Source organism: Pseudonaja textilis, chromosome 1, assembly GCF_049901715.1.
Source record: "Pseudonaja textilis isolate UNSWEBS1 chromosome 1, rPseTex1.2, whole genome shotgun sequence".
NCBI classification, from domain to species: domain Eukaryota; kingdom Metazoa; phylum Chordata; class Lepidosauria; order Squamata; family Elapidae; genus Pseudonaja; species Pseudonaja textilis.
Window position 1 is genome coordinate 93,757,906 of NC_141990.1, and position 27,138 is coordinate 93,785,043.

The 27,138-nt window shown below is 36.9% G+C and overlaps 1 protein-coding gene across 28 annotated transcripts in view; it reads left to right on the forward strand.

Annotated features, from left to right (window-relative positions):
• TRDN (triadin) overlaps window positions 1-27,138 on the forward strand; it is a 239,662-nt gene that overhangs the window by 123,285 nt on the left and 89,239 nt on the right. The window lies entirely within an intron of this gene.

Sequence of the window (27,138 nt, forward strand, 5' to 3'; positions counted from 1 at the left end):
TGGCCCACGGGAACCCTCCCTGCCCACTCACTCCTTACCCGGCAAACTTGCCTGCTAAATTGCTATTTTTCCTTTTTCTGACCAGCAGCTGTTCTGCTGTGCCAGGAGATTTAGATTAGCTAGGAAACAGGAAATAGTTGGATTTCTAGCTAGTCTTTAGATCTTCGGCTCTGCTTTTAATTACATCTGAACCTTCCTTAGGACTGAAGGTTCTATTTATTATTCAGTGCAGACTCATGGCAAGCAAATTTTATGTGACAGACTGAGCTAGCCGATCACAGATAGCTAGATCACTGAATGATTCTATGACCAACTGAATCTGCCTGCCTGCTTTGCCTGATTTTGGGTAAAAGTTGCTCTTTTTTTAATAAAAAATTCAATATTTACATATTGAGTTAATTTTGTGAGTTTGCTTGCAAGCAAATTTTATGTGACAGACTGAGCTAGCTGATGGCAGATAGATAGATCTCTGAATGAATCAGTGATTCTGTGAGCAACTCAATCTGCCTGCCTGCTTTGCCTGATTTTGCGTAAAAGTTGCTCTTTTTTATAAAAAATTCAATATTTATATAAATATTTATAATATTTACATACAAGCCATGCCCAGCCAGTCACATGACGACCAAGCCACATCCACAAATTAAGCCACACCCACAGAACTGGTTAGTGGTCCCTGGGATTTAAAATTATGAATTTGGTGGTCCCTGAGGTCCAAAAGGTTGGTGACCCCTGCTTTAGGACAGGGATGTCAAACTCAAGGCTTGTGAGCTGGATTTGGCCCACAGGATGCTTAGTTCTGGCCTGCAGGGCTGACCTGGAAACAGTGAACGACCAGCCCTCAGTGCCTCTGCTAGTGAAAACAAAGCTAGGGAGGGCCATGTGCAGCCTCCTGAGCTCCGTTTTCACCGACAGAGGGTTGCAGCTGAAAACGGAGCTCGGTTAACTCCATAGGCTCCCTGACACAAGTGATGCTATGGGATTCAAATTTTTTTACTGTCGGTTCTTTGGGTGTGGTTTGGTGGGTGTGGTTTTGTGGGTGTGGCAGGGGAAGGATACTATAAAACCCCCATTCCCTCCCCACTCCACTAACCTGCTTTCCAGCTCTGTTCTCCTGTGCAGGGCAACAGAAGAAGACCCATCCGATCAGCTGGGACTCGGGAAGCAGAGAATAGATGGGGGTGGAGTCAGTCAGAGGTGGTGTTTGCCAGTTCTCTGAACTACTCAAAATTTCTGCTACCAGTTCTCCAAAACTGCTCAGAACCTGCTGAATACCACCTCTGGAGTCATGTCAAGCTGGCCACGCCCCCCCTGCCCCCCCCAGTCCCTTGAGGTCAAACACAACCCTGATGTGGCCCTCAATGAAATCAAGTTTGATACCCCTGCTTTAAAACCATAACTGCTTGGGATTCTTACTCAGATGGTTCATATTTTCCCGTTCCACACGTGAAAAGCAATGGGATCAGATGGCAGGGATATCATTGTATATGTAAGAAAATGCATGAATCTAATTAGAAGTTTTAGAATATTCAACTTGAAGACTATTGCAGCATATGAATTATAGTAAAATAATGTAAGTTTTTGCTTTTGCAAGGGTTTTTTTTTTTAAAAAAAGCTTATAAGTCATTCTTCAGATGGGTCTATCCAAACAGAGAAATCAAGTCAACCCCGCAAATACAGTTCTCTAAAAATATAGCATTAAAAATGATAGCTACCCATGCTGTGGATATTTGCCATTTCATATATACTTTAAACAGGTTTTCTCTTTTGAAACGCTAACTTGATAGCATTTTTAAGCTGACTATAATTGCCATGTTTGCTCATCAGATTAGTGTAGTATATAATGAAATTTCCAATTAATGTGTGTTCATAGTAACAAGATATGGCGGGTTAGGTTCTCATTTTCCTGAGAAACATGTGGCTGGTTGTGGTGGATATATTATTAGCTTTTTCTTTGCAGCATTTTGGTTGCAAAAAAGAAAAAAAGAAGTCTATGAACACAAAGGTGCAAACAGTGTTTCTGACAGTATTAGAAAATGTTAGAAACACTTTAAAACTCCTTCCATTCTTGTCTCATATTTATGCATGCCACTTATGTGTGCAACATTGCTAAATAATTATTTAACTACAGCCATATGTTTCTTTTCTCTTTGTACACTACCTTGAAATTAGAAGGGCTTTTTATTTTTGTGTTTGTGTGTGTAGTAAGACTACAAAGACGTTAACTGTCACATGTATGACCAAGAAATAGAACCTAAGAGGCAATTAGACACATTTTTTTTTCTGTTTGAAGTCACCCCTAGGAGAAAACTGGTTTATCCTTTACCCCAGTGGTATTTTTCCATATTTCTGATGGTTTTGTATACATTTCTATGGGGAAGAATGAAGTGGTATTGCATTTATAATAATAGGAAAAGTAGCTGTAATAGTAATATCTTGCCATCAGTGAAGTATGAGTAGCAACACTTTGCAGCCAGTAAACACTTATCTTAGAATAATATAAAGTAAATTGTAGGCTTCTTGCTCCTAAGAAGTTTGTAATTGAAAATACTAAATGGAAAGCCTATAGAGAGAGATAAAGACAAGTTATAAAGGAAAGGATGTGAGCAAATGCTATTGCTATTTCAAATAGAACATTTTAGTTACAGTTGGGAATGGCAATAAACAGATTTTTCTGCCAAAATTCAACAGAGCATGCTAGGGTTGCCAGGGGCTTAAGTTGGATGCTAATGAGCTCGGTTTTGCTTACCTCTGCTTTATATATTAAGGGAGAGATGCTTAGGGAAACTTCTATGATAAAAGTCTGTGCCATGATTTATTCTTTATTTACCTATATTCTGTAGGGTTATACGTTTCTGATCTCTGGTATTCCAATTTCATGTATGCTGGAATTATCTTTAAAATGCTTCTTTTTTAATGCTAATTTATGCTAACCTTGAATAAATTGTTTAAAAGATTTTAATTATTGTTGGATATTCAAAACTTGCTACCAAATCCATCCGCACACATATATTTTTTTGTTTAGTGTCCCTGAACAAGCCTATAATCTAGATATAATCAACAGGATGTACACATCTAAAGCTTTATGAAGAGCAAATCAGTCCCTGAAGTTTGTAGATGAGCCATCGGCATAATACCCCTCCCCACATAACATAGTTCCTTTGACACTGTATGTTAATTGAGTTACCTCCACAGAGTTTAAATAGAGAAGAATTAATTGCAAAGATGATTAGCTGACTGAGGGTGTTTAGTCAGATGTGCACAGCTCTAAATCATCACACCTTTTTTTTTTTTTTGCAGTTCATAGTTTGACAGGAACACAGAAATGATTAAAAATGAGATGAGTCAAGGAGTTCATCTCCATTATGGAAAGTTTAGTTCCAGGCTATGTTTCCCATGGTCGTGATGGAAGAGTTCTCAGAATGTGACTTCACCTCAGAGTACCCTCCAGACTTATATATCATTGTTCTTGTAGTCGCCCCTTCATCCAGAAACCAATCTCAGAAAACTTCAAATAGATTGCATAGGAGAAAAACCGCAACTGCCATTTCTTTTATTTATTGCAGCACAGGCAGAATTCAGAGGATGCAAAACAGATCATTGAAATGAGAATGCCTCCTTCAAATGGCTCCAAAGGAAAACAAAAACAAGAAAAGAATTGCTGGGTTCTCTTTGTGAACTTTCTTTCCCTTGCCAGATTTTTTCTTTGATGTCTCTCTTCCATGATGTTACCAAACAAAAGAAATTACTTTCAAAAGAAGAGAGAAAAGAGAAAACCATAGTTAAGATTTAGTCCAAGATATAATCATAGGGATGCATTGAGCCTTGAAAACTAAAACTGGATAGTTAAAAAGCAACATAAGTTTAAAGTCAGTTGGACAGGGCATGGGGGGAGGGGGAGATGAAGAAAGGGCAAGAAATAGATTCACTGACGTGTAAATGGCAGAAAGGTGAAGATCGGGGAAGAGCACAAGCTGGCTTTGAATGGAAGGCAGGTGTCCATGGACCAAAAATGTACAAAGCAAAAGATACAAGTACAGATACACATCCACCTATTTTCAAGAGAGATGATAGTAGAAGGGAAGAATCTGTATTGTGGATTATAATGAATGACTGGAGGTAAGAAAACTCAGTAATGCAAAATAGCCAATGTATATACAGATATTAAATGCAGATTTTAAGGCTAACTGAACATATCAATTAGTCATTGTAGCTACACTCGAAGTACAGAATCTTAAGTGTAAGATTTGCATGTGTTTGAAAATTTAAATGGTAAATAGAACCATCTGGAATGGCTGGGGAATTTATATAGACACATGGCTATCAATTATAACTGAGCAGCATTATAAAATGAGCAATATAATAAAATAAGTTTACAGCTTTATTTGTCCTTTTGCCACATGGGTAAAAACCTTAGCCCAAATACAACAGTTGTAAAAAGGACATTGAATCAAGCCAGGGAGAATTGTCCTCCTATATTTAGGGATAGTGATTTGCCTTTGATATCTGGCTAATCTGGTCAACCTTACTGGAAGAGAAGGAAATATAATTAGAAATAAATCTTTAAGAAGAAATGCCAAGTCTAATTGAATACTAATATTCTTAATTAGAAGCTAGCATTGCTTTCATTGCTTCCCCAAATTTCACAGGTTGCTTTCTCACTTGTATGAATTCTCAGAGCCCATATAAATTCTTTAGAAAATCAAGATTACCCATTGCCTAAAATATAAATGAATGGGATGCAAATGCCTCTCCACTTTCGTTTTCATTCAGCTAAAGGTCATTGTTTTGCAGTATCATTAAAAGGCTTTTTAAATTGTTGAATAACATTTTAGGATCCTTCCAAATCATAAATAGCTCTCTTTCTTCCATGATGTATCTCTGAACCGAATCTAGGTAAATGAGATGCATTTCTATTTAATTTTCCTTTGTTTTCCTCTATTGTCTCTTATTTATTGTAGCATAAGCTAATGTCGAATATTTCACTCTTCAATACAAAATAAAGTCAAGGATTAGTAATCAGCTTCTTTTTTTAAATATTCATGTAGATAAAACACATTAATCCCCTGACCTGCCATAATGCAAAACACAGTATTAATTAGTCTAGAGGAAATAACAACAATTCTTTTGTCAAGTTTGCTAAAATGAGCACAATTGGCAAAACAGGTATCGAGTAGAATCCTCTTTAACACTATTCAAAAGCCAGCAATACTTGCTCTGGACATGGTATCACAAATGCACAAATCTGCTCGAATGGATGAAACAAAAATAAGGGCCTGGGAAGGAATCTGATTACCACAAGCTGTATGTATTTTTCTTTTTTATCGTAGACAGTATATTTGGGACAGAATCAATTTGTCTTCATGGACTTAATATCTGTAGGTGAACTTCAGTTTTTATAGACATGGTTTCCTTGAAGGAAGACTAATTCAATTAATCTATGGCTGCTCCAGTTCCACCATCATTTCTTAAAAAATGCCCAGGAGTATCGCTACTAATCCTGAAAGGGGCCACTCTTAGATGGTTGTGAGTTTAGTTAAGACCATCACAGGGGTGGTATTCAGCAAGTTCTGACCAATTCTCGAGAACTGGAAATTTTGAATAGTTCAGAGAACCAGCAAATATCATCTCTGACTGGAGATTTTACAGTATCCTTCCCCTGCCACACCCACCAAGCCACGCCCACAGAACCAGTAGTAAAAAAATTTGAATCCCACCACTGGACCATCAGCTTACTCAGAGAAGGAAAACGCACAATGTCCTTTTGCTTCTTCTGTGTTCCAACGATTATTAGGCTGTTTTAGAGCTAAAGTTGAAAAAAAAATCTATCCTTTGAATTAAATTATATCTTCTGGCTTTGGCAAGGGAATTATGTTCACTTCCTTTCCCATTGTACATGTGACAGCATCAGGCTAGATAACTTCTTCTCTTGAGAAATACATCAATATCTTACTTCCCCTATTAATAGGTGCCAGTGAAAAGTAATATTGGTGTGAGATTACATTCAGGAAATCATTTATGAACTTTTACTCAGTCTCTGATTAATTATCGTTCTGTTAGATATTTTGTTTCATGACTTTTTAGCTATGTTGAGAGTTTTTAGAAATAGAACTGAAGATTATAAATGTTTTACACATGTAAAGAAATTCATCTTAAAAGTGAGATTACCTGAAGAGAAAGGTTCTAGGTAGTCACAGTTTTTTTGTTTGAATGCCATGGAACTATGGTTCTTTCTTGCACTGATTTGTTGCTTTTCATCTAGACTGGACTTACCATAGTTACCTGGTGGTATCAAGTTCTCAGAATCAGTGCATCTCAAATGGGAAAACTAAAGTTCAAGAATTAATCTTGTACAGTAACATAGGATATGATGCAACCTGAGCTAAGATTTCAAATGTTTACTTAAAGCTTCCTAGTACTCCTTCTTATTTTCTGTAGAGGCAATACACAAGCTATTTCCTCTGTCAGAGACATGCAGTAGTAGTGCTCAGTATCATGATATCTTTGAGAGCATGTGACTAGTAGACCTGTATGAAGTAACACAGATTTGCTTCAACAAAACGGTGCAAGTAATGGAAGTCATCAGGTTTACTTTACTGAAATGCTGAAGCTGGGTATTCTTAGCTTCTTCTTCCAGTTTGTAATGGGAAGAAGGAATAATCTTGAGGACCACATCAAGACAGCAATAATATAAAAGAAGTCAGAGTCTGGGGCAGAAGTGTATTTAGAGAAAGCATTTCTGACTTGATAGTCCCTGGTTCTCATGAAGATAGCAACCCTGTCTAAGCAGTTTACAGAGTCAGCATAACCCCAACAATCTGGGTCTTCATTTTACTGACCTCAGAAGGATGGAAGGCTGAGTCAACCTTGAGCTGGTGAGAAACAAACTGCTGGCAACTGGCAGCAGAAATAGACTGCATTCTAACCACTGCACCACCATGGTTCTTAAGATAAAGGGAGGAATAAGGGGGAGAAGCAAATTCAGCCGTGCAGAATTCACAACTTTGGTTTCGTGGTCTGATCTACCTTGAAACTACAATGCTTCCAGGCTGAGTTGCTTCAGGACTGCCCACAGTTTTTATTAAAATGATTACACATGGAAAACTTTCAACGTGGGTTGAGGAAAGCCCTTGGGAATACTTTGGCTACCAATACAGGAGAAGGCTTCTTAAAAAAACTTGTTAGGTCTTTAGGTGCTTCCTCTTGATGGGAGAAGTTCTTTTCTCTCTCCATTCCTCTCTCAACATCTGGTCAGCTGGGGAACAGGCCAATAGTGTGAAAGGAGCTTTCCTCCACAGTTGGTATTTCTCATTTTCTAGCAGAAAGAATGTAAACTATATAAAAATCACAAAAGAATGCATCCTTTCCTGCCATTTGCCTCTCTCAGTTGTTGGTCCTCTGAGCAATGGTTTAGAAAGTCCAGCCTAGGAGGGTTTTTTTTTTAAAAGCATGGCTCTACATACAAAATTCATTAAAATATAAAACCATTTGCAGAAAATGATGTTAGGAAAGTTCATGTGGAAATCCCCCTTCTGGGAGACTTGAAGAAGCATTATACTGCCAGTGCTTGTTGTATAGCTGTGAAAGTTCACATGCCCCCTTTTTGCAAAAATAATTTTAATGAGGCTACATGTGAAACATTTGTCAGTAGTTAGGTGTCATAGAAATAACTTGAATAAATTATCCAAAAACAACTAAACAACAATTCTACAGCAATATTTCAGACAGTAGTTGTGGAAATACTTGAATAGAATGGAATGGAATGGAATTCTTGTTGTAAAAAAAATTTATTTGGGTTTTCACAAAACATAATACAAATAATATATCTTTTTTTGAGAATAGCATGATCCTGGGTTATCACTTCTCCATACAGACACAAACTCAATTTCATATTCATCTTTATATTCTATTCCATATCTTATTACTATTTTAGCATTTTCTCAGTGATTTTTCCCTTCCCTTAGTTTTCTCAACCTTGTTTTTAATTATCACATTCCTTTCTAAATTCAATTATATATCTTTTTCTAAGTTTCAATATCTTTCTAATCATTATATTTATACTTTTTCCTGTCCTGTTTCAATTTCATATTTTCTTTTCTCATTAAACAAGTTTTCCCATGTAGTTACTGATTAGAGTATGACACCTTTGTATCTTTTTGTCCATTCAATTTTTGTCCATTCAAATCTTATCTAAACTTCAGGTTATGCCTTTACAATTATAACATTCAATATCTAACCTCTATTTTATAACACATAACTTTTGCCAATCGAATTCTGCTTGGTACATTCTTAAAATACACACTAAGTTCTTAAAGAGAAAAAATATATATATATATAACAATAATACATAAAATACTTATTCTATTCCAATTCAGCTCAATGTTAGTTACAATCTTCCATTAATATTAATTAACATATTTAAAGTTTCTTTTCAATTAAATATCATACTTCCTTAGGAACACATAATATTTCCACAATTTTCCATATTTCTTTCATATTTCTCTTCACTTAATTTTTTATAAATCATTAATAACAATTAAAATGTTCCCATCCTTTCCTAATTTCCTTCTCTCATCCTCTTCATTTCATTTATTTATTAACAAACATTCCATTACATTACAATAAGTATATTATCTCAGTTTAATCACACTTATTGCATATTTTCTAAATTTATTTCTATTTCTAATATAACAATGCTATCTTATGTACCCTTGCAAGAATCCTCTTTCAATTAAATTTTCACCCATTATCTCTATGTCTTCTAAATAGGCTTATACCTTCAATCCTTGTACGTTTTCCCTGTTTCTCTATATCCTGTTTCTGTCCTTTATAACTTCTTTTCCTTTCCTTCTTCCCTCTCTTCTTCTCCTTCCCCTTTTTGACATCTTGTCTCTCTAGTTTTAATTCTCTCTTCTGTAATCCTCTCTTCTGTTTCTTCCTAATATTGTAATTGTTTTTCAAACTGTTCTTTTTTTTCCCTTGTTTTTTCAGATCTTAAATTTTTCACTCTCTTCCCCCCCCCCCATTTCCCTTTTCCCCCCACATAGAATTACTTGATAAAGATGGCTTCTTCTTTGTCCCAACCTTCTTGTTCTACCAGCATTTCTTGTTGTTTCTTATAGTTCCAGATCTCCATTTCTAAAAAATGAAATACAAAGCCAAAAAAACCCTCTTCCTTCTTGTGCATCTTCTTTCTGTTTTTTAAGTTCCATTTTCAGTTCTTCCAAGAATGATGCCATTTTAAACACTTTTAATTGATTTTAGTCATTTAAATCCAATAACCAGAAATCCAAGAATCACCAAATAATTTCAAATAATCCAAAGCTGTTTCTTCTTGCTTCTTTTTTTCCACTTTCTCTTCTTGGGGTTCTATTATCTTGTTACAAAGTTTCAGTTAGAATGTATCTTTTAGGAATCTTGTTAAACTTTCACTGTTAATTCCTTTTACTTCCAGGTGGAAGTAACTCCATTTTACTCCATTTTTTTCAGATCCCACCCTTTTTTTTTTCCTTTTCTCTCCTTTCCTTCTTTTAAAAGTTTTTTGAATATCCAAAAATCTTTATTATCCCTTTGACATTTTATTTTCAGCTTAAATGCCTATTAATGTCAAAGTGAATTTTTTTCAATTTCTTACTTAAGTCTCTTAGCTGTCAATATGGAGAAGGAAAGAAAATAAACCAAATCTTTTCCCCTCCCTCTCTCCTTTGCTGCTTCAGAAATCTTCTTTGGGAACAATGTTATTCTTTATAGTTCAAATTCCAGGGTACCTTATGTTGTTGCTTTTTTAGTTCAACCTGGTCAGTCAAAACTTTCCCTTCTTATCTTCCTCCTGCACCATCTTTTCCAGTCAGGTTCTTCTTTGAGGTGGCCATTTCTAACCACCGCTGCAACTGCCTTTGGGAAAAGGAGTAATGGCCAGCTGAGGAGGAGAGCTGTGGCTCTCCTTGACCCGGCTGGTGGTCTCCCCCCTCTTCACCATCCCTACGGGGTGGCTTTTGCCCTGAATCCAGCTGGCTCGGGGTGCTCTGGCGGCAAGCACAGATCGAAACTGTGCACGATTGCCGATTACAGTCTGTCGCAGAAGAAGCCCAAACCAGAAGTCATTGGAATGGAATTCTTAATTGGCCAAGTGTGATTGGACACGCATAAGGAATTTTTGCCTCTGGTGCATAAGCTCTCAGTTTAAATAAGCAACAAGTGATACTCATAATTATAATCATAAGTTACAATAAATCATAGATACAACAGTCATAGGATACTAATGCAATCGACATAAATCATAATAGGATACTAAATAAAAGCAATCAACATAAATCATGAGATAAAACAAAAAGTTATAGTCATAAGAACCTAAGGAAATAGGTAATAGGACAGATGAGAAGAAAAATAAATAATGCAGCCTTACTAGGTGGTTTGACATCCCAGAGCATAGACAGTGTTGTGGGAATTGTTTAACAGAGTGATAGCATGGGGGGTGGGGAAACTGTCTTTGTTGTCTGGTTGTTTTAGTGTGCAATGCCCCATAGTGTTATCTTGAAGGAAGAAGTTGAAACAGTTTATGTCCAGGATGTGAGGGTTCTGTAGTTATTTTCACACCCCTCTTTCTGATTCTTCAAATATTTATACATAGGAATCCTTCCTTTCTACTCCAATGAGTACTCAAGGATTATGTAAGTGCTATAGCTTCACAACCTTGAAATCATCCAATAAAATATTAGATGTACATATCAGCTGTATACAGGCATACTTATTTTTTTTATTTTTCTCTCTATTTAATTTGTGTTCCATCTTTATTGTTTCTTTTACAAATAACTGAAAACCGAAAATATCCAACACCCCTTCCTCCTTGTATTTTCTATGCATCCCTGCAAATATCTGAGAGGCATGCTGTGGGAGTTCTGCCTGGCGGGATCCAGAAGGGCCTTCTCTGCTATGGCTCCCACCATATGGAACATCTTACCCCCTGATTGGCTCCTACCTTTCTATCTTTCCACAGGAGCCTGAAGACCTGGCTTTGCCAGATGGCTTGGAGCCCTAACCAGGAGCATCACATTGGAGGTGGCTATTGAATAAGAGGTCATCCCACCCCCACCCCCTATTTATTCCCTCCCCATCTTTTTATTATCTCTTGATTGGATTTATATTTTTACTCTTTTAAAGATATTTATTCGTTTTTAAAGTTTTAATGCTGGAAGCCTCCCAGAGTTATTTGCTATGAGATGAGTGGCAAACAAGCTCAATAAATAGATGTTTCTGTTGTATCAGATTACCCTCTCAGGAACCTCTTGTGTGTTCTTTCCAGAATGCGGCAATGGGCTTTTGCATTTCCAGAAGCCATTTTCATCATAGCTTGTATCTTTTACTTGTATATATCCTCTATGTCTGGGCTGATCCTTTAAGTATAATGTGGTCATGTTGGTTTGTGTCTGGAGCAGTGTGCTTGTAATCTTTGAAGCTTAATGTAATGTGTGAGCTAGGCTTCTATACAGTGGTGGCATTCAAATAATTTGACAACCGATTCACTGCCCTAATGATTTCTTCCAACAACCAGTTCTCCAAACTTCTCAGAAAGTTAACAACCGGTTCTCCCGAACTGGTGCGAACTGGCTGAATCCCACCACTGCTTCAATAACTGATTTAAAAAATCATGATTAAAACAAACTGCGCTTTAGCAAAATATGTGGTCCCCTGCCATCTTTTGTACCCAAAGCAGAATCAGAACCTCTGGCTTCTAACCCAGTGCCTTAGCCACTAGACCAAACAGATTTAGTCAAATTCTACTCAAATTTACTCAATTTCTGCTCAAGAAAATACACATCCCAATCAATACATTTCCTCCCATTTCCCCAACATATGCATTTTTGCAGTATTTTTCCTCCAATATATTGTTTTTCAAAAGAGCAAAGACACTTGTGACAATGGATCTGGGTCATGCTTTAGGCTAGGGAACCTAGTTGCTTTAAAGACTCAAAAATATTCCTTACTGCCTATAGTTCTAACCCAGCCTGCTTAGTGACTTAGAATTACTAAACGGCTGTGGCTGCATCAGGGTCAGGCGTATTGCTCGGTCTCCATGGGCTTCAGTGACAAAGCTACGTTTACGTTGCCTGCTGCCTTTTTGCCCGGGTGTGACAATGGAATATACTGTCACCAGGGCTCTGATGTTTAAATGCCAGCTTCTGCAGCTTTCCAAAGGCCATCGATACATGGGAAATGAGGAGAAAAGGCAAAACTGATCTCTCACACATTCACCTTCACCTTTGTTACTCTTTGTATGTGTGTCTGTGTGTGTGTGAAAAAGAGAGAGGGAGAAAGAGCGAGAGAGAACATCTATGACAATTTTACTTGCTATTGTGGGTATGTTGGGAAGGACGGAAAGGGAAAGAAAGTAATTTTTGCCCATATTTCATTATTAATAGCTTGTACAAAAAGAAGAAGAAGAAGAACTGGTGACCCCTTGTGGCTGCTTTCATGATTTGCTTTGGGCTTCAGCATTTGCCAGGATGATACTGTTTTTCCTCCATTAAAATGTTTTGGCACTCCAAGCAGAGAGGATCACAGTATAATGTTACAGTTGTGAATACCTTTCTAGTAGTTGGAATTAAAAGCAGGTCAGGTTAAAGACTTTGTGGTAATTCGAGTTACCAAGTGACAAAAGGCAGAGAAGATCATAATTTTTATTTTGACAGTCTGGAGCCCCTGGTGTACAAAACGTCTGAGTTTCACAGCCCGTGCAGCACACAGACTGATTCATCTCTGTTTCGTCAAGGGTCCTCAGCACTATCAGCATCAATATTTCCTCCCACCTCCTACCTTGTACCCACCAGGCTTGCAGTATGATTCATCTGCTGTTCCCTGGCATCTTCCAGGAGCTGCTTTTTTCCTCCTTCAGAGATGAGTAATCACAGAACCAGCCTTCAGGAAAAGGAAATGAGCTCCCAAAAGAACCCATCTGAAATTGCTGAAAAATCTGCTGCAACATTTGGTGCAGCTTCTGGGGAGAACAGCACTCTTGATGCAACTAATTGGTTGCACTCACTGATTGGTTGCAAAGATTTCTTTTAAAGCTCAGATATTTAATATATTATAAAACTATAATTTTCCTTATGGGTTATTAAGGCATAAAGATTATTTTCCCCCGGGTTCCAGGCAATGCTTATAAGATTGTTCTCCAGGTATCTGATTGCACCCACACTTGAGGTCACAAGTAGATTAGTTCTGCAAGAGCTGTCTGCTGCCGCTCAACTTATGACCACAGCGGAGCCCAAAATTTCTGTTGCTAAGTGAGGCATTTGTTAAGTGAGTTTTTTGCCTCATTTTACAACCTTTTTGTCAGAGTTGTTAAATGAATCACTGCAATTGTTAAATTAGTAATATGATTGTTAAGTGAATCTGGCTTCCCCATTGACTTTGCTTGTCAGAAGGTCACAAAAGGTGTTCACATGACCCCGGGACACTGAAACTATATTATAAATATGAGTCAGTTGCCAAGTGTCTGAATTTGGATTGTGGGGGTGCTGCAATGGTTGTGAGTGTAAAAAACGGTCATAAGCATCTTTCGGACAACCATGACCTGCATGATTGAGAATCTTTGCAGACTTTTAGCTATACCATTTGGGATGAACACCCTTTGAATGGTGTGGGAGTAGGAATGGATTTCTAGAGAAAAAAATTGCAAACGACAGGAATCAGGAGCGCCACTCAGGTGACCCTGAGGACACTGATAAACCTCCAAGGGCTGCAACAACCCTCTAAAAGGATGCAAATGACCAGCTGTCTGCAAGGAATATAAATCCTTTCATTCCGTACTATCCTGTCAGAGCTGAAGAAGCTTCTTGGAAGAGAAGTGAAACATTTTCAAAGCAAAAACAAGAAAGTCTAGTTGCCTCCAGAAAAAGCATCTTTGGGAGTTATAATTTTTAAAACTCTCGCTCTAATATACATCACAATGGCCACCAGTAAAAGTGGTATCTTCCAAAGTTAGGGCAAAATACCTTGTTTCTGATTTTTCTCTCTTCTGTCTTGGTAGTTAAAGTGGTTTTTTTAATTATATGACTTTTTTTTAAAAAAAATGTAGACATATAACATTAAATGATAAATTCAGCATCCAGTGTACAGGCATGGGACATTTCTCTGAAGGTGCATTTATTAACTACTCAACCATACTAAAATTGCAAATGCTGAAGTGTGGACTGATCTTCAGGTGAAATTGTGTGTGGAGGCAATGGGCAGGTTTAAGGGACCCAGGGAAGCAACAAATAATATCAGAAATAAGTGGGAGGTATTCTATGTTGCTCCAAATTATATTACTATTTAAATATATGACCAGGTTTAACTAATAGTCCTTTTCATTTTCTAAAAATATCACCTTACTTTTTTTAATGTGAAACTATAATGCCTCCATTTTAAGGAGTATTATAAATCAATTGGCAGATGATCGGTGGATGGAAATTCGCCGCAGACATCATTAATATGCAAAATGTAAATGAACCACTTAGCAGATGGAAACATTATAGATAAAAGACTTGTAGCCTGTAGTTGAGATGTATTTCAATAAAAGCTGCAATTTTTACTATATGCAGCTTGTCTTAGTCTGTAAGAAAAACCACTTGAAAACTAGGAAGATACTTTAGAAAAATATAAAACACCCCAAAGAAGTGATCCTGCCTCCCCTAAAAAAAGTTACAAGGAAAAAAAATCAGACACCTACAATTATTGCATAGAACCCAACTCCCCTTTCTTGCCAACTCCCATTGAAATAAGACATCAAGTATATATGCATTTATTCCATACTCCAAAAGGGACAAGACCAGAGCAAAAATTTAAGCGTGATTTGAATTAATAGTTATTGAACAAAAATGTCTGGAAAATAAGGTGTCTCATATATAAAATTTATTGAACTGCATCTGCACATATGATCACCAACCATTCTCTCTCATCCAAGTTTTCCTCTCTCACCCCACACAGATACATATAAACTCGTACAGTGATAGACTTCAAATATCTGGGATCAGAAAGTATCAAGCTAGACAACTTCTTCCCACTGAGTTTGTTGTGGATTCCTCTCATTTTCTGCAGGCTGTTCCTCTGTTAGGAATGTTTTTGCTTAATTCAGCTTAATTTTGCATAATGGAATGGATACTTGGGAAGAGAGTCTAGAGAAATATTGAGCTAGGAAGGGAATTAATAGGAGCCTTTGTATTGGGTTACAAATATCAATAAATCCCTAATAAATCCCTTTGATTTCAGTAGTTCTCACGTTCACGTTCTCACACATGGTACTCTAAATGCTGGTCAGCATGACTTTCCTCTCATAGTTTTCCATATACAGGAAGTACACGTCTGTAATGGAGCCTGTTTCATCCATGGAGACATTTCATTGATGAAAGAGATTGACTTTACTGAGACCTCCTTTGCATAGTTAGAGGGGGTTTTCCACCACAGACATGCATTTTCTGCACAAGAAGGTTGACAAGAAGACAATACTTGTATTTGTCTCTGAAACGGCAGTACCATAGTTGCTCTTCTCCCCCACCCCCACCTCTTTGCTGGAAGCCTTTCATCTTTCAACTGAACCTTCCTTTGTTTCCATATCCTCAATAATTCCAAATCAGATATAAGTATTTGAAGGAAAATATGTATTGTGTTTCATCCAGGAACACCTTCAACACTCTTCTATAAAAAGAACAGACAAAACAAGCATGTGGGAGCTGATATTTTGCTCTGCTGTATGCACACAAAGAAATACTGTATAGTGGCATTCTTATGATTCATCTCTTGAGCAAGGTGGAATATTCAGTACTGCTCTAGAAAGAGGTCTTCCATATTTCAGGAGGGTTAGAGCTTGCAGATATGATCTGGATATGTCAAAAAGCCATTTCCTTAATAGATTGCTTAACTGAAACCAAGTTTTAATAGCAGCTGTGGTAAAGGGCCAACAAGACAGAACCTTGAACTAATGATTTTCATCAAGCTGCTCTCATGTCAATAATTAAATATCCTAAGCCAAATTTGTGTCTAAATGGAATGAAGAGCAATTGATTTCAATTTTTAGAACTCAGCCTAGACATTGGCAATAAAAGTGCTATAACATAACTGAACTATGGGTTTAAATCATGAGAATGTCAAGGCTGAAGATTAAAATTATGACTTTTTGTAAGGAGAATGCATTAAAGATTTAACGTTCTGCAAAATTGTAAACTGGCACATATTATTGTTGGGCTGTCTGTGTTTCTGATTACTGAAGACCCATGACCAAACATTTGAAAAGTCTGATTTGTCCATTGAACTGATTATTCCAATACCATATATGAGACACATGCTATTTAGAGAACACAGTTACTGCTCTATTACTGTAATTTACTACAGTTTCGCTTTTTTAAGAATACAATTTGGAAAATGTCCTCATTTGTCTTCTTGCATTTAACTTTTATATGGGAAAGAACTCTAGCATCTGTTTTGTACAGTGAAAATAGTTTTTTTGTAGCCAATCTGGGATACATGATAGACTGTAGGTGTTAAGAATTCAGCAATGTCATTAACATATAGATGAAAGTGAAAAGAAGCTGTGATATTCCTTGCTTAGCCTCTTTCTAAAGGTATAGAATCTGAAAGACTTCAAACCTATAAAAAATTATCTGTTCTGGAGGAGGGCTAGTATTTCATGGGGAAAATAAAATGGGTTTTTTTTGCATAATAATTTGCTACTTAATATAATTTTTATAGCCTCTCTTTCAGAATAATCTTCTCAAGCCCTATCTTTAAAGGAATTAAAGAATTGTTAAAAAAAAACATTCACTATTACTAAAAAACAAACAAACAGTCCCATAAGGCATTTGATGACAATTGTCAAGCAGGTTTGGGTGATGGTTGTTGACCTCACTTCCTTCTCTGGTTAGAGGTCCTTTCCACAGGGAAAATGGTGGCAGCAGTTCTGCAGGGTATATGTTGGGGAGAAGAATCCAACTGAAAAAACTTTTATGATGCTTATTGCTCATCTTCATTCCTGAGTTTATGGCAATCGCTTTGACAAGGGAATAGAGAAAGAGCTTAACTGAGCAGCTTTGGAGAATGCTTGTTACTTGTCCAATGTACCTTGAACTTGAAGTCTTGTCATTCAAATTGTTGTGATTTTCCCCCTCTTCTAGGCTAACTGATAAACCACCCTTCTGTGTTTGGATGCAATTAGTGCTTCCCATTGTTACCCTTAGAAAATTTAACACATTCTAATTCAATAGGTTAGATCAAAGGAATTATCCACAGTATCCCTACCTACCCTCCATAATTCTGTTTTCAGTTAACACTGTTAATTAACTCACTTAATAAATACAAGTCCATCAGCTAATATAAAGATTAAAAAGTTGTGGAGAGTGTTAACATCAGTTGCTATTATTAGAAACATTCAAGTATGTTAGCTAAAATGTCTGCTGTTTGCTTGACCTTAGCACCAGAGTCAAATAAGAATGATGGAGTGTTGCATAAATTAATCAAAGGCAATAATGTGCTCCAGAATCATGCATGTATTCCTCAATAAGCCTATTAATTATACAAAAAGGCATAATTAATAAACAAATCCACTAGTCTAGGAAAAAGTTATTAATGTTTGCCAGCTTGCTATTCTCCCTTAAATGAAAATTTCATTAATTAAAATTTTGAGCAGAGTATTCATTTAATCCTGACTTAATGCTACTATGTTTGTGTTAAATTATTCTCAGTTGATGTATAGTTGTTGATATTTCAAATTGCCCACCCCACATGGTCTTCTCTTTATTCTTAAATAATTGCATAATCTAGGATGTTCATCTTTTGCAGCTAATTTTGCTGTAAGTGTAGGGATATGGATCACTGCAAAAACTCTTCTACTAAAGATAAATCCATTCTAAAGCAGTTGCTGCTGATCGTTTAATTTTCATGCTGGCAGTCACATGGAAAGGATATGCCCAGAGGTGGGATTCAAATTTCTTAACAACCAGTTCTGTGGGTGTGGCCTAATTTGTGGATGTGGCTTGGTGGTCATGTGACTGGGTGGACGTGGCTTGCTGACTGGGCATGGCTTGGTGGTCATGTGACTGGGTGGGTATGGCTTGTATGTAAATATTATAAATATTGATGTAAATATTGATATATATATTTTAATAAAAAGAGCAACTTTTACCCAAAAGCAGGCAAAGCAGGCAGGCAGATTGAGTTGCTCACAGAATCACAGATTCACTTAGAGATCTATCTATCTGCAATCGGGTACCTGAGTTTGCACTGAAAAGCTTCAGTCCTAAGGAAGGTTCAGCTCTGCTTCTAGATTAGCTAGAAAACAAGAAATCCAAGGATTTCCTGCTTTCTAGCTAATCTAAATCTCCTGGCAGAGCAGAACAGCTGATGGTTGGGGGGGGGGGAGGAAAAATAGCAACTTACCAGACCAGGCAAGTTGGATGGCTCGCATGCCAGGTAAAGAGTGAGTGGGTGGGGAGGGGTGGGACCAGCCAGTGGAGCAATTTCCCGGTTCTCTGAACTGGGGACAATCGTGTGTGCAGTGTTTGCAAGAAATTATCAGCTGTACTGCCTGGACAGCTGACAAGTGCTGCGCTCAGGTGCTCAGTGTTTGAAAATCCTCTTGTTTTCTGCTTTTTCAACCTCAGCTGTGCCACGCAAACTAGCTGAGGAGGGAAAAGCAGGGAATAAAGGACAACCTAGAACCCGGGCAGGCAGATGGGCCAAACACTGAACTGGATCGGTGTCAGCTGCTCTTCGCAGCTACAGGTTCTATAGAACTGGGCCGAACCAGTGGCATCCCACCCCTGGAGATGTCACTGTACACCACAGAGGCAAATAGGCCCATCTTAGTTTTAGTTGCTACAGGTGCTGATAACCTTGGGGAAGTGAAAGTTACTCTTCCCTAATTAAAGTGGGCTGCATCACTTGATGGAAATGTCTTCTGCGCATGTTTTTGCATGTAAACAATGCCGTCACCACCTCAACATGGCACCCAGGAAGTGGAATGTCATTTCATTTTGTAGAGCTGCATCAAATGGCCTTTTGACTGAAAGCTAGGCAACCTGGTTGCATTTAACAACTTTGAAACAGCATAAACTAATCTAATCAGCATATATCTGATATCAACACTCATTAATAATGTTTAGATAAATTTATGTCAATTCATCTGCCTCCATTGGGTCATTAAGCTCTTAGTCATAAAATTTCAGCACCGGCCTAACTTCACATGGTTACTGGTTGAGGAAGTGAGTAAATGAAAATTTAGTCTTATACCCTCTCTTATATGTTTTGTAAGCATCTGATTTTGACCAGATTTTTTTCAATAGAATGTATGTAAACATTGACTATAGTATCATGAAATTGATTTCTGAGATCATAAGAACAGCAGCCCCCTCCTCTGTTGACTGGGGGAATAGCTATCAGGCAAAGGCATCTAAAACCATTAAATATTATGGATTATCATGTTTTAAGAGTACAGTGTCAAAACAACTTAAGAAATCAGTTTATATCATGTATTTCAGTATATTAAGATCAAACTAAAGATGTGCATCCCTCAATTATTTTCTCAAAAGCCTAATATTTTATAACGCGGGCGTCAAACTCGCCACATCATATTGCTATCATGTGATGTTTTGTGGCATTTTTCCCATTCATGGAGCTGGGGTGGGCGTGGCCTTAGTGTGACACACCCAGGCCGCGGGCTGCCAGTTTGACACTCCTGTGCTATAAAACTTACCTTTTTTTGTCAAATAGGCTTTTACAGGTAGTTCTCACTTACCTACTACTTCAATCAGTGATCATTTAAAGTTATGACAGTACTGAAATTTTATGACCAATACCCACATTTATAACTTTCATGGTGTTCCTCTGTCATGTAATTGTCATTACAGTCAATACGTGTTGTCCTGTGTCTGATCTATTGTTTTTTTTGCTTTTCCCAGTTTGCAAAGTACATATTAGAAGCAATGGGGTGGCATTAACAGTCCCAAACACCCCTGTTGGAGCTGCGAGTATGCTACACAAATAGGCTGGTGCATTTCCCATTCTATGCTTGCTTATTCTTTTGTAATCCCTTCCTCTCCAATCTCTCCATCCTGGAAAAGTGGGGGGGGGAGCAATTTCTGTAGGCAATCTCCTGTGTCTAGCCCATTTTTATTTCCTACTTGCAGTGTAAAAAGATTGGAGGGGAAGGGATTATAAGAGAGTAAGCAGGCACACAATGGTTAATACACTAACCTGTTTCCATAGAGCACCTATTGTAACAATGCAGTTTATTGCTCTCAATTAGCATCACCCATTGTATGCCTGCTTACTCTTTTGCAATCCCTTCCTCTCCAATGAGTGTAAATACAAATATGAATGTTCTTCTTGTTAATTATGTCATTGCCAGAATGACCAATTCAAAAGATGGTTAGAAGGGAAACAAAAAGAGAAGGTGTGAAATGACTAGTCTTCTAGGTTTTGAGCTGGCTGTTCCAGTGCTGCTGGAGTGAGCATTACAAAGCACAGGGGAGTGGGGAAAAGGAAAACATAGTTGCAACCACATGATTTCCCACTTAGTGACCACTTAGCAATGGAGTTGCCCATCACAATTGTGGCCAATAAATGACTAAAGCACTGTCTGTATTCCAATGAAGATTTACATGATATCCAGTGAGGTTAAAATTTAACAACTTAAATAACATAACCAAATAACTGATTAAATTTTGAAGATTTAACCTCACAGTATATCATATAACTTGCATTATACTGAACTACATTCCATGAAAAATATTTTCCAAATATTCTTTTTATTTGTTAGATTAATAATCCACATTTTCTCTGGGACCTTGAGGTAGTTTACATATTGTTCATTTCATTTGGATAACTGTTCTGTGACTAGACTGCCCTGAAAGAAGGCTTAGTCCATAGTCATCCAGTGAATTACCATGGGTGAAAGTAGAATAAACCTGTGTCTTCCCATTCTTAATCTAACATCCTAATCATTCCATCACCCTGTTCCTTACTCCTGCAACTTCATCCTTCTAGGTTTCAATATTATGATTTTTTTTTAAAGTAATTTAGTTGTAATATTTCTTTATAGGTTAACAACTGTAGAAGTGCTTCATAGTGTTTCTACTCTCTATGGCCATTTTATTTGTCATTTAATTTAGCTATAATTTCCAATTACCATTAATGAAATTCTACAAAGTTTTACGCTTCTGAACAATCCAGCAAATCTCAGCACTGTTCAAATGTTCATTTTTATTATTAACAGTGACTCCTTCTTGTTAAGAAATTGTTAATAAATTATCCAAGATGAAATCCTCTTAATGGATTTCAAATCTGAATTACTTGATAAGATATCTAACAATAATCTCATTGAAACCACTGAAGCCCACTTGTGAAAGTATGTTCATGTTTATAATATTTTGCTTTAAAATAAGCTGGTCATTTTGATTTTATTTTTATAATAGTCTGAAGATACGTTTTCACAAATTATTATTGCAAAGATCGAGTGTAATCTAGAAGTCTGTTAAAGTAAGCAGCGTCAAAAGATTTGAAACCCAAAGCCTCTTATATCATGAGCAAGCTTTAATGAACAGCCACAAGGAATCCACTATCTTTTATTTGTTGGTGGACATGCCCAATCAGAATAAATGTGACAGGCAGGGTATGAAGAACTAAACTTCTGGGATAGAATGAAGATCTTTCATTATGCTTTTTTCATGATCAAAGCAAGTTTGTTGCTTTAATGAGGCAGCTTGGAATATAATACATGAAACAAATAATTATTGCATATCCTTTTTCGGATGGTTAATAAGCATAGTAAAAGCTGCAATGCATTTGAACAAAAAAATTAATGAGTGCTGCAAAATCCTGACATAAAGAAATCTAGTCCATTGCAAATGAAAAGAAGAGACAAAATACCATAATCAGATATTATTTGTTCTCTGTCTGATCAGTAGCAAAGCAAAGGGATATTCCTTTGCTGTTGCAAACTGAAACCTTCACTAAGGAAGGCCCAGAGCTTCCCAGATTTCTCAGGATAGCAAGATGAGTGACATATAAATGTAATTAATAAAAAATGGACAAATCTTTTATAAATGTAACTTGGAGTAAGGCCTATTAAAAATCAATGGGGATTACTTCTGTGTAGTTCTATAGAGAGTTGGCCACACTGGGAATTTTGCAGTTGAAAGAGAAGAATCCAGTGTGATGCATTGATGTTGACTTCAATCAGCCATCTCTTGAAGATAAGCCTTATGTTGACCTTACTTAGAACAAATATAACTTGCATGCTAAGAATAGCACAACCTTCCAGTTACTTTTTAAACAATTAAATCAAGTTAGATTTTATCTGCTGTCTTTACTTGTTAATCAGTTGTACTTTCTTTGAACTCCTTGCCTAAAGTATGTGACATTAACACTATGCACACCCTCCAGTTAGGAAAATAGTGTGTGCAAGTGTATGTGATCAAAAACATTTTCCATGAGAAGGACATTTAGTGAGCCACAGTTCTTCATGATGACAATTATTCATGAGACTAATTGTCCTTACTGCCTGGTGACCTCAATGTTTTGCAGCTGGTGGCATTTTATATTATAGAAAATAAAGGGACAGGATTAACATCACAGCTTAAGGCTAGGATGGGATATGGTCAGTGTCTGGGATATGGTCAGTGTCTGGGATAGGAGTGGGTCTCAATATTTTGAATATATTTAAATAAAAGTCTGTGTTGTTTGGATAAAAAATGTGGTTTGCTAGTACCCACAGTAGCAGATACACAAGTTGTAATTCAGGTTTTAAGTCACTGCTGTATTGTAAAAGTAATATTATACAATGGATATGTGAGAGGAGCAGTGACAAAACTTGTCACTTCTAAAACTTCAGCCTTCACACAAAAGAGAACCAGACGTACAGGGAAAGGAGAACAGGTTTTTTTCAAGCTTGTGTGCTATTTCTTATGCAGGAGAAAAATGAAGCAAAGTGACTGTTAATGCACACATGTATTGCGTCAGCTAAGAATAAATTATGAAGCCTGAAAACAGATGCTAGTGCTTTGTTGATACAAAGAAAAGTGCTTTGTATACATCACCTGCGTATTAGAAAGCATCACTTTTGAAGATTGTGCACAACTTTACTAATATACCCAGAAGCTATGGAAAGCTTCCTCTTAGTGTGTGTGCATGGATCTGTGTGACAACTAAGTGAAAGGGTAAATACAAGAGTACTTAAATGGTGCTAACACCAATACTACAAATTCTCCAACAGATGTGTCTCAGAATGAGGCATATATAATAAGAATAGCTTTACTGCCAGATCCAACCTGAGTTGGTCACTGGGACTAGAGGTTTGTTCTTCTAGGGTTGAGCCCATCCTCAGGGAACTTCTCAATCACCAGGATTGAGTTCTGTTCTGTGCATACTATTTATGTGGTGTCTGGTTGTGTGTGACTTTGAATTGTTCATTGGGGTGTTGATGGCTGGCTATTAAGTCATAGATTGTTGATTCCTTGTGTTGCTATGCCCTCAGCTCCTAAGTACCGGGTAATCTGTTAGTAAATGGCAAGGGTACGGTTTCCCAGGCTTCAATTATTTCTCTGGCTCTTTTTATCCATGCTCGGTCAACAAACTTAGTAGCTGCAAAATTGAATGCATGTCCTTGTTCATGGCAGGCTACCAATAAGTTTGGGTCTCCTCTTCTAACAGCTTGTTCATGTTTTTTAATTTGGTGGTTAACTTCCTCCTGATCTGTCCTACATAATCACAAGGGCAATCCATGCAGGGAATCCAATACATTTCTCCCACTTCCAACCAATCTTTGTGCTGCATAATTTGATCTCCTGTGGTAGCCTCTGGGTGGTGGGTGATACCCACTTTCAGATCTCGGATGCTGTGTTCTACTGCTTCTGAAATGTTTTTGATATATGGCAGGGTGTGCTATATAGTTTCTTTCTTTCTTTCTTTCTTTCTTTCTTTCTTTCTTTCTTTCTTTCTTTCTTTCTTTCTTTCTTTCTTTCTTTCTTTCTTTCTTTCTTTCTTTTTTCAAGGACTTGCAATAAGCTCCCTTTTATCTGCTGGTGCTATAATGGTGAATGAGAAAAGCTGACTCTAGCACATTTTGACTACCAGTTCCATCATTCATGGAGAGTATGGTTTGATGTGCTTGCTTGGGGAACTATAGAACCTTTCATGTTTAGAAGCCTTTAATAAAGGATGACTGATTAAATGTCACTTTAAATGTCTAGTTTTAATTCTACTAATATCAGTCTAAACAGATACACGCTCAGAATCCTACTGTATCTTATCTTTCCTTCAATTCCTCCACCTACTGATGAAAATTGGCTTCATGATCATTATAATTCAATACATCTGGTTGGTTCCAGTTTGAAATGGCTGTTTCACAGGATCCCAAACACTCTTGGTGTGTGAATTTTGATTTGTAGCAATCAGAGGTGCTTTGAAAATATGTTAGAATGGATTTAATTTTAATTCATTCTTGGCTTTGGTTAGATAATTACCAGGCTATTAGTTCCTTGAGTAGGGATAAAGCATAGTTACCTAATACTTGACATCTGATGCCCATACTTTTTGAGACCAGGCTGTACTAAAAATTGTCCCTCATTGCTTAAAATACTCCAACGAAAAGCTGTTTTTTCAGAGAGCTTATGCCACCTGCTGCAGCTTTTATTTTAACACATTGGAACAATTTGCTGGGGGCAGTAAATTAAGTACCATCCATACATGATGTATTGCTTTAAAAGCCCCCCATTAATGTGTCAAAAGTGCAGGAAATGATTTTACACATAAGGCTGACATACTGTATCTAGAAACCTTCTGCTTATTTAGTGTCTTGGAAGCCCCAACATCTATGTGCTTATGTTAGTTTTCTACATCTATGTAAATAAGAAACCCTGGTCTTTAGATGTTGAATAGAGAATTGGAAATACCTTGGTTAGCTTACATTACTAGGTGAGTTCTCAACTAAAATAAAGCAATTGCTCATTAGCAAATATATCCTCTGAATGCACTGACACTCTTTTTTTTTTTTTTTTTTGAGCAAGCATTCTTCTGAGCAAACTATCCTTCCATGAAATCAATCTTAAATCAAGTAAACTTATATAGATTATATGATATGTCTCAAATATAGATTCACGTAATGGTAAAATGTTTTGAATTCCTCTATCCCTTCTGCCCATCTATTGAAATATGTTATGTAATGATTTTTGAATTCTAGCATGCCTGATTATCTAGATGACCAGACACTCCAGCCCAGATTTATTGAGACTATGGGTTTTGAAATTCCTAGTTGTGGAGGTTGGGAAGATTGGCCTATACTAGAAACAGCTGGTCATCAGAATCACATCTATCATTGATGATAGGTCCCTTACATAAGTATGGAGAGATCTATTTGTTCAGCTGCTGTCAACCTTTTTTTTCCTCAAGATTGTCACATTTTATCAACATTGACTCCATATTTAAGGTCCCTAAGACATATCTACCTTGTTTGCTGATAAAAATCCCCAACTGTTCTTATTTTTTGTTGGTAGCTGGCTTTTGTTTATTACCACATATGTTCCATTTGGTAGATTTAGTTCTTTATTTTAAAAAATCACCTTGTTCTCTGTAATGACCATCTATAGTCCTGAAAACATAGCCTTTCTTTTTAAAAAAAGCAACTTATGCCTTGCATATGTAAAAATTCATTCCTGCAATTATTTACAAACAGTGCTCTGAATCCCAGAGGGGTTTTCAAAACTGGTTCAGTATCGTTTGTGCTGTTTCTGTGCATTATGTTAATCAGTGATGTTCAATATAGGGAGTAATACTTTTATCATTATCCATAATGGAGAAGATTGCGTGCTTGCGTAAGGAAACTGAGAACAATCTAAAAACCTGCTCTGGACCCCGATTTTCCCTGGGCAAAGTTGCTGTGGTTTGACAATGCTCCAGCTTTGTGATTGCAAAGATTGTCTGTGCATAGTGGAAGCAGTATCAGAGTCACTCCAGATTTTGCCTGAAGTATGTTAATGGAGTCATGTCCCACATTTTGAGATTTCCTCGTGTATTTCATTAGGGACCTTAGCAGAAAACTGGTGGAGGAATTGCTGTGCATATTGAATAAAGAACTATGTGATTAGGTTTTTATTCAATATACACAACAATTCCTGTGCATATTGAATAAAATCACATAGTTCTTTATTCAAGGAGTAACTATGAATGAATAGTAAAAGGAAAAAGGAGAAAAACAAATCTTCAGCAGAGATTTGTTTCTTGTTTTAACCTTTTTTATATATTACTAGGTGAAAATGAATACATATGAATCAATTCCTCATTTGATAATCCTTAAACATTGGAATGTTTGAAAAACAAGCTACCCTTGAAAAACAAAATTGGATGAATCTCCTCTCTGTGAGAAAGTTATTTGAGTAAAAGAACATTCTTATCTAAAACATAAAGAATTATCCCAGTGTATCAGAACTTTTGTTATAGAGCATGTTGTAGATCACATCTGTTGTTGAACATAATGTTGCCGGTGAGTTCGGGTTTTATAGCTTCCAGTAATAGCAGATAATTGTGATAAATGATTCATATCAACTACAAGCGACACTTTTTAAAATTACCATATCTGGCAACCATAAAGCATTTATGAATGCTTCAATAGACCTCCCTGACCGAAAACAGCTTTATGGTTAATTTCATCTCAGTGTGGTAATTAGCAGGGTTTGAAGCAATTCCTGGAAACAGGCTGATAGAGGCGAAAGATTAACACACAAATGTTTTTTTTCAGAGCTACATATACCCAATAATGCATGAGTTTCTTCTGTAAACTGCTAGGTTTTTTTATTACCTCAGATGAAAGAAAAGGTTCTTACAAAAATGGCACATGAGTCCTAAAGAGCAGAAATCAGTGTAGGTGGTCCCAAAGAGATAATCTTCATATAAGTAAAAGGAAACAGTTTTACTGGGAAAATACATATCTAAATGGAAGCTGGCCTTGAAAACTGCTAAGAAGGCATTTTGTCTGAAATAGCTCTCAGTGCTTTTTATTCTAGTTACCCCAGAAGGGCAAATATTTCAAAGTAAAGTTTTTATTGCGAGTCAGTTCAGTCTAGTGGTTAGGTCATCAGAAGACTCTGAGTTCTAGGCATGAAAGCTGGCTAGGTGACT